The following is an 8,420-nucleotide window of genomic DNA, read 5'->3' as shown; positions in this document are numbered from 1 at the left end:
TCTTCAAAGTATATCATTCTTGTTCTTTATCCAAGTCAGACCGAGCAAGAGCAATGTTCAAATGCTTCCTCTTCCAACTAATAAACAAGAGCAAGTTCATAAATCTAAGAATCCAGGCCATTCTCTCCCTCAAAAGGGTTCCAGATGAGAAGAGATGGATTATACATGTTATTGTGTCCACCTGCTCTTCAATCTACTTGGCATTCATTGTAACACACCTCTTGACTTCCAGATCATCTAGGAAGAGTTCTCCAGAACAATTGGGATTCACTGACCATTTGTTTGAGGCTGAAGGAGATACTGAGGCCCTGACACCCATGTCTCATTCATCAGGAATGCCTTCACCTTCCACCCTCTAGACGCTACATCTCCTGGCTTGCCTGAAGCATATACATACCTCCACTGAGAAGCTTGTGTGACCTTAAAAAATTCTGAAACTCTGTTTGCGACAAAGCTTTGAAATCTGAAAGTTTCATTTTTCATAGAAACCATAGAAACTACAGCACAGAAACAGGCCTTTTGGCCCTTCTTGGCTGTGCCGAACCATTTTCTGCTTAGTCCCACTGACCTGCACACGGACCATATCCCTCCATACACCTCCCATCCATGTATCTGTCCAATTTATTCTTAAATGTTAAAAAAGAACCCGCATTTACCACCTCACCTGGCAGCACATTCCATACTCCCACCACTCTCCGTGTGAAGAAGCCCCCCTTAATGTTCCCTTTAAACTTTTCCCCCCTCACCCTTAACCCGTGTCCTCTGGTTTTTTTCTCCCCTTGCCTCAGTGGAAAAAGCCTGCTTGCATTCACTCTATCTATACCCATCATAATTTTATATACCTCTATCAAATCTCCCCTCATTCTTCTATGCTCCAGGGAATAAAGTCCTAACCTATTCAACCTTTCTCTGTAACTGAGCTTCTCAAGTCCCGGCAACATCCTTGTAAACCTTCTCTGCACTCTTTCAACCTTATTTATATCCTTCCTGTAATTTGGTGACCAAAACTGAACACAACACTCCAGGTTCGGCCTCACCAATGCCTTATACAACCTCATCATAACATTCCACCTCTTATACTCAATACTTTGATTAATAAAGGCCAATGTACCAAAGGCTCTCTTTATGACCCTATCTACCTGTGACGCCACTTTTAGGGAATTTTGTATCTGTATTCCCAGACCCCTCTGTTCTACTGTACTCCTCAGTGCCTTACCATTAACCCTGTATGTTCTACCTTGGTTTGTCCTTCCAACATGCAATACCTCACACTTGTCTGTATTAAACTCCATCTGCCATTTTTCAGCTCATTTTTCTAGCTGGTCCAAGTCCCTCTGCAGGCTCTGAAAACCTTCCTCACTGTCTACCACACCTCCAATCTTCGTATCATCAGCAAATTTGCTGATCCAATTTACCACATTATCATCCAGATCATTGATATAGGTGACAAATAACAATGGACCCAGCACTGATCCCTGTGGCACACCACTAATCACAGGCCTCCACTCGGAGAAGCAATTCTCTATTACCACTCTCTGGCTTCTTCCATCGAGCCAATGTCTAATCCAATTTACCACCTCTCCATGTATACCTAGCGACTGAATTTTCCTAACTAACCTCCCATGCAGGACCTTGTCAAAGGCCTTACTGAAGTCCATGTAGACAATATCCACTGCCTTACCTTCATCCACTTTCCTGGTAACCTCCTCGAAAAACTCCAATAGTTTGGTCAAACATGACCTACCACACACAAAGCCATGTTGACTCTCCCTAATAAGTCCCTGTACTGATAAGTACATATACTGTACTTCAGCACAAAAGTGCTATCAATCCAAAACACTGAGTCCTGAAGCTGAATGTGCAACTCCTTCCTCCACAAGGATTCTATACAGCTTGCCATCTTGACAGCAGTGAGCTCCATATGGGAAATGGAAACTGACTTCAACAGAGCTAACCTAGATTTTTCCATGATAAAAGCACTGTGCACCTGAGAGCACATGTTGTGCAACAATAGGTCCATAGCCATCTTTGCTTGCATCTGTAGTGTTGTAACTGTGCATCAGAAACTTCTCCAAAATCCAAAGGTTTCAAACAACTCTTACAACTGGCAGAGCTCTTCCAGCTCGCTGGTCCACTCATGAGCAACTGATGTTGGTATAGTGTCATCCCAGCCAAGCCCATTCTTACATAGATCTTAGAAAGCAGATAGCACCGCTGGACTCAAGATTCCTAAAGGATCATAGATAAAACTAACTATGGAGAGGATCCCCCTTCTGATGAGTGGTCTATCTTGGATCATAATCTTAAACTTGTAAGTATCAGACTGAATGCACACCCAATCCTCTCTTTACTGAAACTATATCTTGAGCCAAATCCAAATCCTTTATGTCTTTCGTTCTTTGTTCCTCTGGTATCCCAGCTAGCACACTCTGTTGCTTACCCACTTTGTGAGTTGGAAGTTCATAACAGACATCCCACCCTGCAAAAACTAATTTCAGGGAGGTTGCACCATCAATTTGCGGGAGACTCCCGGGAGAAGTGGGATGTCTGCAATAGAGAAGCTCCTCAGCAGCTAGCCAGCTAGTTTAAATAACGTTAGCTATGCTAATGAACGAATGGCCCCTGTTAAACTCACCCCAACACGTCTTTTACAGTCGTAACCCACCATGGGCAATAGAAAAGGCACTGTTGCAAACAGTGCAGCGAGCAACACTGTCATTAGTTTTGACCCCTATTAGTCAGGGGTACACTTTAGTGTAGTCTGGGGTGACGTACATTTTATATTTTTTTTGGAACATTCTGCCATGGTGCGCTTTTGCTCGCGCTCTCTCTCTCTCTCTCGTGGTCGCTTGAGCGCTCTCGCTTGCTTTCTCTCTCGCTCGCGCGCTCTCGCTTACTTTCGCTCTCGCTCGCTTGCTTGCTCTTGCTCTCTCTCTGTCGCGTGCTCTCTCTCATGGTCGCTGTCGTGCTCTCTCTTACTTTCTCTCGCTCGCTCTCAAAAAAATTGATTTCCATGATATCGTATATAATTTGCGGGCATCAGGGAGCCACTATTAATATGCGGGAGACTCCCGGAACTTCCGGGAGAGGTGGGATGTCTGCCATAAGACACAGGAGCAGAATTAGGCCATTTGGCCCATCGAGTCTGCTCCACCAATCAATCATGGCTGATCCTTTTTTTCTCCTCCTCAACCCCAGTTCCTGGCCTTCTTCCCGTAACCTTTGATGCCATATCCAATCAAGAACCTCTCAATCTCTGCCTTAAATACACCCAACAACCTGGCCTCCACAGCTGCATGTGGCAACAAATTCCATAAATTCACCACCCTTTGGCTAAAGAAATTTCTCTGCATCTCTGTTTTGGAAGGGTGCACCTCTATCCTGAGGCTGTACCCTCTTGTCCTAGACTCTCCCACCATGGGAAACATCCTTTCCACATCTACTTTCTCTAGGCTGTTCAACATTCAAAAGGTTTCAATGAGATCCCCCCTCATTCTTCTGAACTCCAGCAATTACAGACCCAGAGCCATCAAACGTTCTTTGTAATGATAACCCCTTCATTCTTGGAATCATCCTTGTGAACCTCCACTGGATCCTCCCCAATGCCAACACACCTCTTCTAAGATGAGAGGCCCAAAACTGTTCACAATACTCAAGGTGAGGCCTCACCAGTGCCTTATAAAGCCTCAGCATCACACCCTTGTTCTTGTATTCTAGACCTCTTGAAATGAATGCTAACATGGCATTTGCCATCCTCACCACTGACTCGACCTGCAAGTTAACCTTTACAGGAAGCCACCTCTAGCACAATGGATACAAGGTCATGATAGAGAGACACTGTTTCTTTCTCAAGGGGCATTGACACAAGGTAGTCATCAATGCAGAAGTAATGTAAAACCTTATCCACCGTTTTGCTGCTGAACTGTTCTTCATTATCTTCTGTGCATTTTCTAAGAGTGAAGCTGGCACAGCTTTGGTGATGAAGTTGCTCCAAAGAGATGTACCACCATTCTAAAATCCATCATATCTTGGCTGAGGTCACCATCAGTCCACCAGAGAAACCCCAGAAGATCTGCATCTTCAGCTGATACTTTAATGATGAAACATTGATTCAATATCTGCCATAATCATTACTGGTTCTTTTCTGAATCTGGTTATGAATCCAATCAGTGAGCTAGTAAGATCTAGACCCTATAAAAATTGAGCATTAAGTGATAATTCCCTGAAAAGTCACTCCATAGTCAAACACAACACTAACTTTCCCTAACAACAGGAATTCTGCAGATGCTGGAAATTCAAGCAACACACATCAAAGTTGCTGGTAAACGCAGCAGGCCAGGCAGCATCTATTGGAAGAGTTTCAGTCGACATTTCAGGCCGAGACCCTGACGAAGGGTCTCGGCCTGAAACGTCGACTGAAACTCTTCCAATAGATGCTGCCTGGCCTGCTGCGTTTACCAGCAACTTTGATGTGTGTTGCACTAACTTTCCCTTTTCTGGGGTGATAAACACCATGATGTGGAATATACCAGACATTCCCATCACTGTGTTCCAGATCCTCGGTTGGCATTCTTTTGGCATAAATGTTACCGTGTTCGGATATGGCCCAAGTGCAGAGTGAGAGACACTGAAGCAGGTCGATAATTCACAGACTTTAATATGAACAGTGTTAAAGGGAAAATAAAGCAATAAACGCTAGGCCAAACAAGGCTGTTAACTAAAACTCTCAAAAGAAAAACGAAGGCTACACTGCAGCTGAAAAGAACATCTAAACATTAAATGAATACCGCCAGTCTTCAGAGCCAGTTGATTTGTAGTGATAGGGGACTCGATAGTTAGAGGTGCAGATAGGAGGTTCTGTGGTCGTGACAGAGAATCCAGGATGGTTCGTTGCCTCCCGGGTGCCAGGGTCAAAGATGACTCTGATTGCTTGCATGACATTCTGAAGTGGGAGGGTGACCAGCCAGATGTCGTGGTGCACATCGGTACCAATGATATAGCAAGGAAGAGTGAGGAGGTCCTGGAGAGTGAGTATAGAGAGCTTGGTAGGAAGTTGAAAAGCAGGACCTCAAGGGTGGTAATCTCAGGATTGCTACCTGTGCTACATGCCAGTGAGGGTAAGAATAGGATGCTCTGGAGGATGAACAAGTGGCTGAGGAACTGGTGTAGGGGGCAGGGTTTCAGATTTCAGCATCATTGGGACCTCTTCTGGGGCAGGTGGGACCTGTACAAGAGAGACGGGTTACACTTGAACCACAGGGGGACCAATATCCTTTCAGGGAGGTTTGTTAGTGCTATTGGGGAGGCTTTAAACTAGATTTGCAGGGAGATGGGAACCAGAGTGCCAGAGCTGACAGTGTGGCAGGTGGGAAAATAAATGATGTTAAAAGTTCAAGCAAATCTGCTAATAGAAAGGTTGTGAGTGGTGGTAAAAATCTTCTGAGGTGTATATATTTCAATGCTAGGAGTATTGCGGGGAAGGCGGATGAGTTGAGGGCGTGGATTGACACGTGGAATTATGACGTTATAGCAATTAGTGAAACTTGGCTACAGGAGGGGCAGGACTGACAGCTTAATATTCCAGGGTTCCGATGTTTCAGATGTGATCGAGGCAGAGGAATGAAAGGTGGGTGAGTAGCATTGCTTGTTAGGGGAAACATTACAGCAGTACTCAGGCAGGACAGATTAGAGGGCTTGTCTACTGAGTTCTTATAGGTGGAGCTGAGAAACAGGAAAGGTATGGCCACATTAGTGGGATTGTATTACAGACCACCCAATAGTCAACAAGAATTGGAAGAGCAAATCTGCAGAGAGATAGCAGGCAACTGCAGGAAACATAAAGTTGTGGTGGTAGGGGATTTTAATTTTCCATATATTGATTGGGACTCCCATACTGTTAGGGGTCCAGATGGTTTAGAGTTTGTAAAATGTGTTCCAGGAAGTTTTCTAAATCAATATATAGAGGGACCAACTAGAGGGGATGCAATATTGGATCTCCTGTTGGGAAACGAGTTAGGACAAGTGACGGAAGTCTGTGTAGGGCAGCACTTTGGTTCTAGTGATCATAACACCATTAGTTTCAACTTGATCATGGACAAAGATAGATCTAGTCCTAGGGTTGAGGTTCTGAACTGGAAGAAGGCCAAATTTGAAGAAATGAGAAAGGATCTAAAAAGCATGGATTGGGACAGGTTGTTCTCTGGCAAAGATGTGATCAGTAGGTGGGAAGCCTTCAAAGGAGAAATCTTGAGAGTGCAGAGTTTGTATGTTCCTGTCAGGATTAAAGGCAAAGTTAATAGGAATAAGGAACCTTGGTTCTCAAAGGATATTGCAACTCTGATAAAGAAGAAGAGGGAGTTGTATGACATGTATAGGAAACAGGGAGTAAATAAGGTGCTTGAGGAGTATAAGAAGTGCAAGAAAATACTTAAGAAAGAAATCAGGAGGGCTAAAAGAAGACATGAGGTTGCCTTGGCAGTCAAAGTGAAGGATAATCCAAAGAGCTTTGACAGGTATATTAAGAGCAAAAAGATTGTAAGGGATAAAATTGGTCCTCTTGGAGATCAGAGTGGTCGGCTACGTGCGGAACCAAAGGAAATGGGGGAGATCTTAAATAGGTTTTTTGCGTCTGTATTTACTAAGGAAACTGGCATGAAGTCTATGGAATTAAGGGAAACAAGTAGTGAGATCATGGAAACTGTACAGATTGAAAAGGAGGAGGTGCTTGCTGTCTTGAGGAAAATTAAAGTGGATAAATCCCCGGGACCTGACAGGGTGTTCCCTCGGACCTTGAAGGAGACTAGTGTTGAAATTGCGGGGGCCCTGGCAGAGATATTTAAAATGTCACTGTCTACAGGTGAGGTGCCGGAGGATTGGAGAGTGGCTCATGTTGTTCCATTGTTTAAAAAAGGATTGAAAAGTAATCCGGGAAATTATAGGCCGGTAAATTTAACATTGGTAGTAGGTAAGTTATTGGAGGGAGTACTAAGAAAAGGAATCTACAAGCATTTGGATAGACAGGGGCTTATTAGGGAGAGTCAACATGGCTTTGTGCGTGGTAGGTCATATTTGACCAATCTATTGGAGTTTTTCAAGGAGGTTACCAGGAAAGTGGATGAAGGGAAGGCAGTGGATATTGTTTACATGGACTTCAGTAAGGCCTTTGACAAGGTCCCGCATGGGAGGTTAGTTAGGAAAATTTAGTCGCTAGGTATACATGGAGAGGTGGTAAATTGGATTAGACATTGGCTCGATGGAAGAAGCCAAAGAGTGGTAATAGAGAATTGCTTCTCCGAGTGGAAGCCTGTGACTAGTGGTGTGCCACAGGGATCAGTGCTGGGTCCATTGTTATTTGTCATCTATATCAATGATCTGGATGATAATGTGGTAAATTGGATCAGCAAATTTGCTGATGATACAAAGATTGGAGGTGTAGTAGACAGTGAGGAAGGTTTTCAGAGCCTGCAGAGGGACTTGGACCAGCTGGAAAAATGGGCTGAAAAATGGCAAATGGAGTTTAATACAGACAAGTGTGAGGTATTGCATGTTGGAAGGACAAACCAAGGTAGAACATACAGGGTTAATGGTAAGGCACTGAGGAGTACAGTAGAACAGAGGGATCTGGGAATACAGATACAAAATTCCCTAAAAGTGGCGTCACAGGTAGATAGGGTCGTAAAGAGAGCCTTTGGTACATTGGCCTTTATTAATCAAAGTATTGAGTATAAGAGCTGGAATGTTATGATGAGGTTGTATAAGGCATTGGTGAGGCCGAATCTGGAGTATTGTGTTCAGTTTTGGTTACCAAATTACAGGAAGGATATAAATAAGGTTGAAAGAGTGCAGAGAAGGTTTACAAGGATGTTGCTGGGTCTTGAGAAACTCAGTTACAGAGAAAGGTTGAATAGGTTAGGACTTTATTCCCTGGAGCATAGAAGAATGAGGGGAGATTTGATAGAGGTATATAAAATTATGATGGGTATAGATAGAGTGAATGCAAGCAGGCTTTTTCCACTGAGGCAAGGGGAGAAAAAAACCAGAGGACATGGGTTAAGGGCGAGGGGGGAAAAGTTTAAAGGGAACATTAGAGGGGGCTGAGAGAGTGGTGGGAGTACGGAATGAGCTGGCAGACAAGGCGGTAAATGCGGGTTCTTTTTTAACATTTAAGAATAAATTGGACAGATACATGGCTGGGAGGTGTATGGAGGGATATGGTCTGTGTGCAGGTCAGTGGGACTAGGCAGAAAATGGTTCGGCACAGCCAAGAAGGGCCAAAAGACCTGTTTTTGTGCTGTAGTTTTTCTATGGTTTCTATGGTTTCCAATAGCTCAGGGAAGGCCGAATGCAAGACAGCAGCAAAGTGTTATTATGATCTGTCCAAGTCTCGACAAGCATTGCGACAAGAATGGAGTTAAATATTA

The sequence above is a fragment of the Mobula birostris genome, chromosome 1 (genome assembly GCF_030028105.1).
Source record: "Mobula birostris isolate sMobBir1 chromosome 1, sMobBir1.hap1, whole genome shotgun sequence".
Lineage (NCBI taxonomy): Eukaryota > Metazoa > Chordata > Chondrichthyes > Myliobatiformes > Myliobatidae > Mobula > Mobula birostris.
This window is presented reverse-complemented; position numbering follows the sequence as displayed.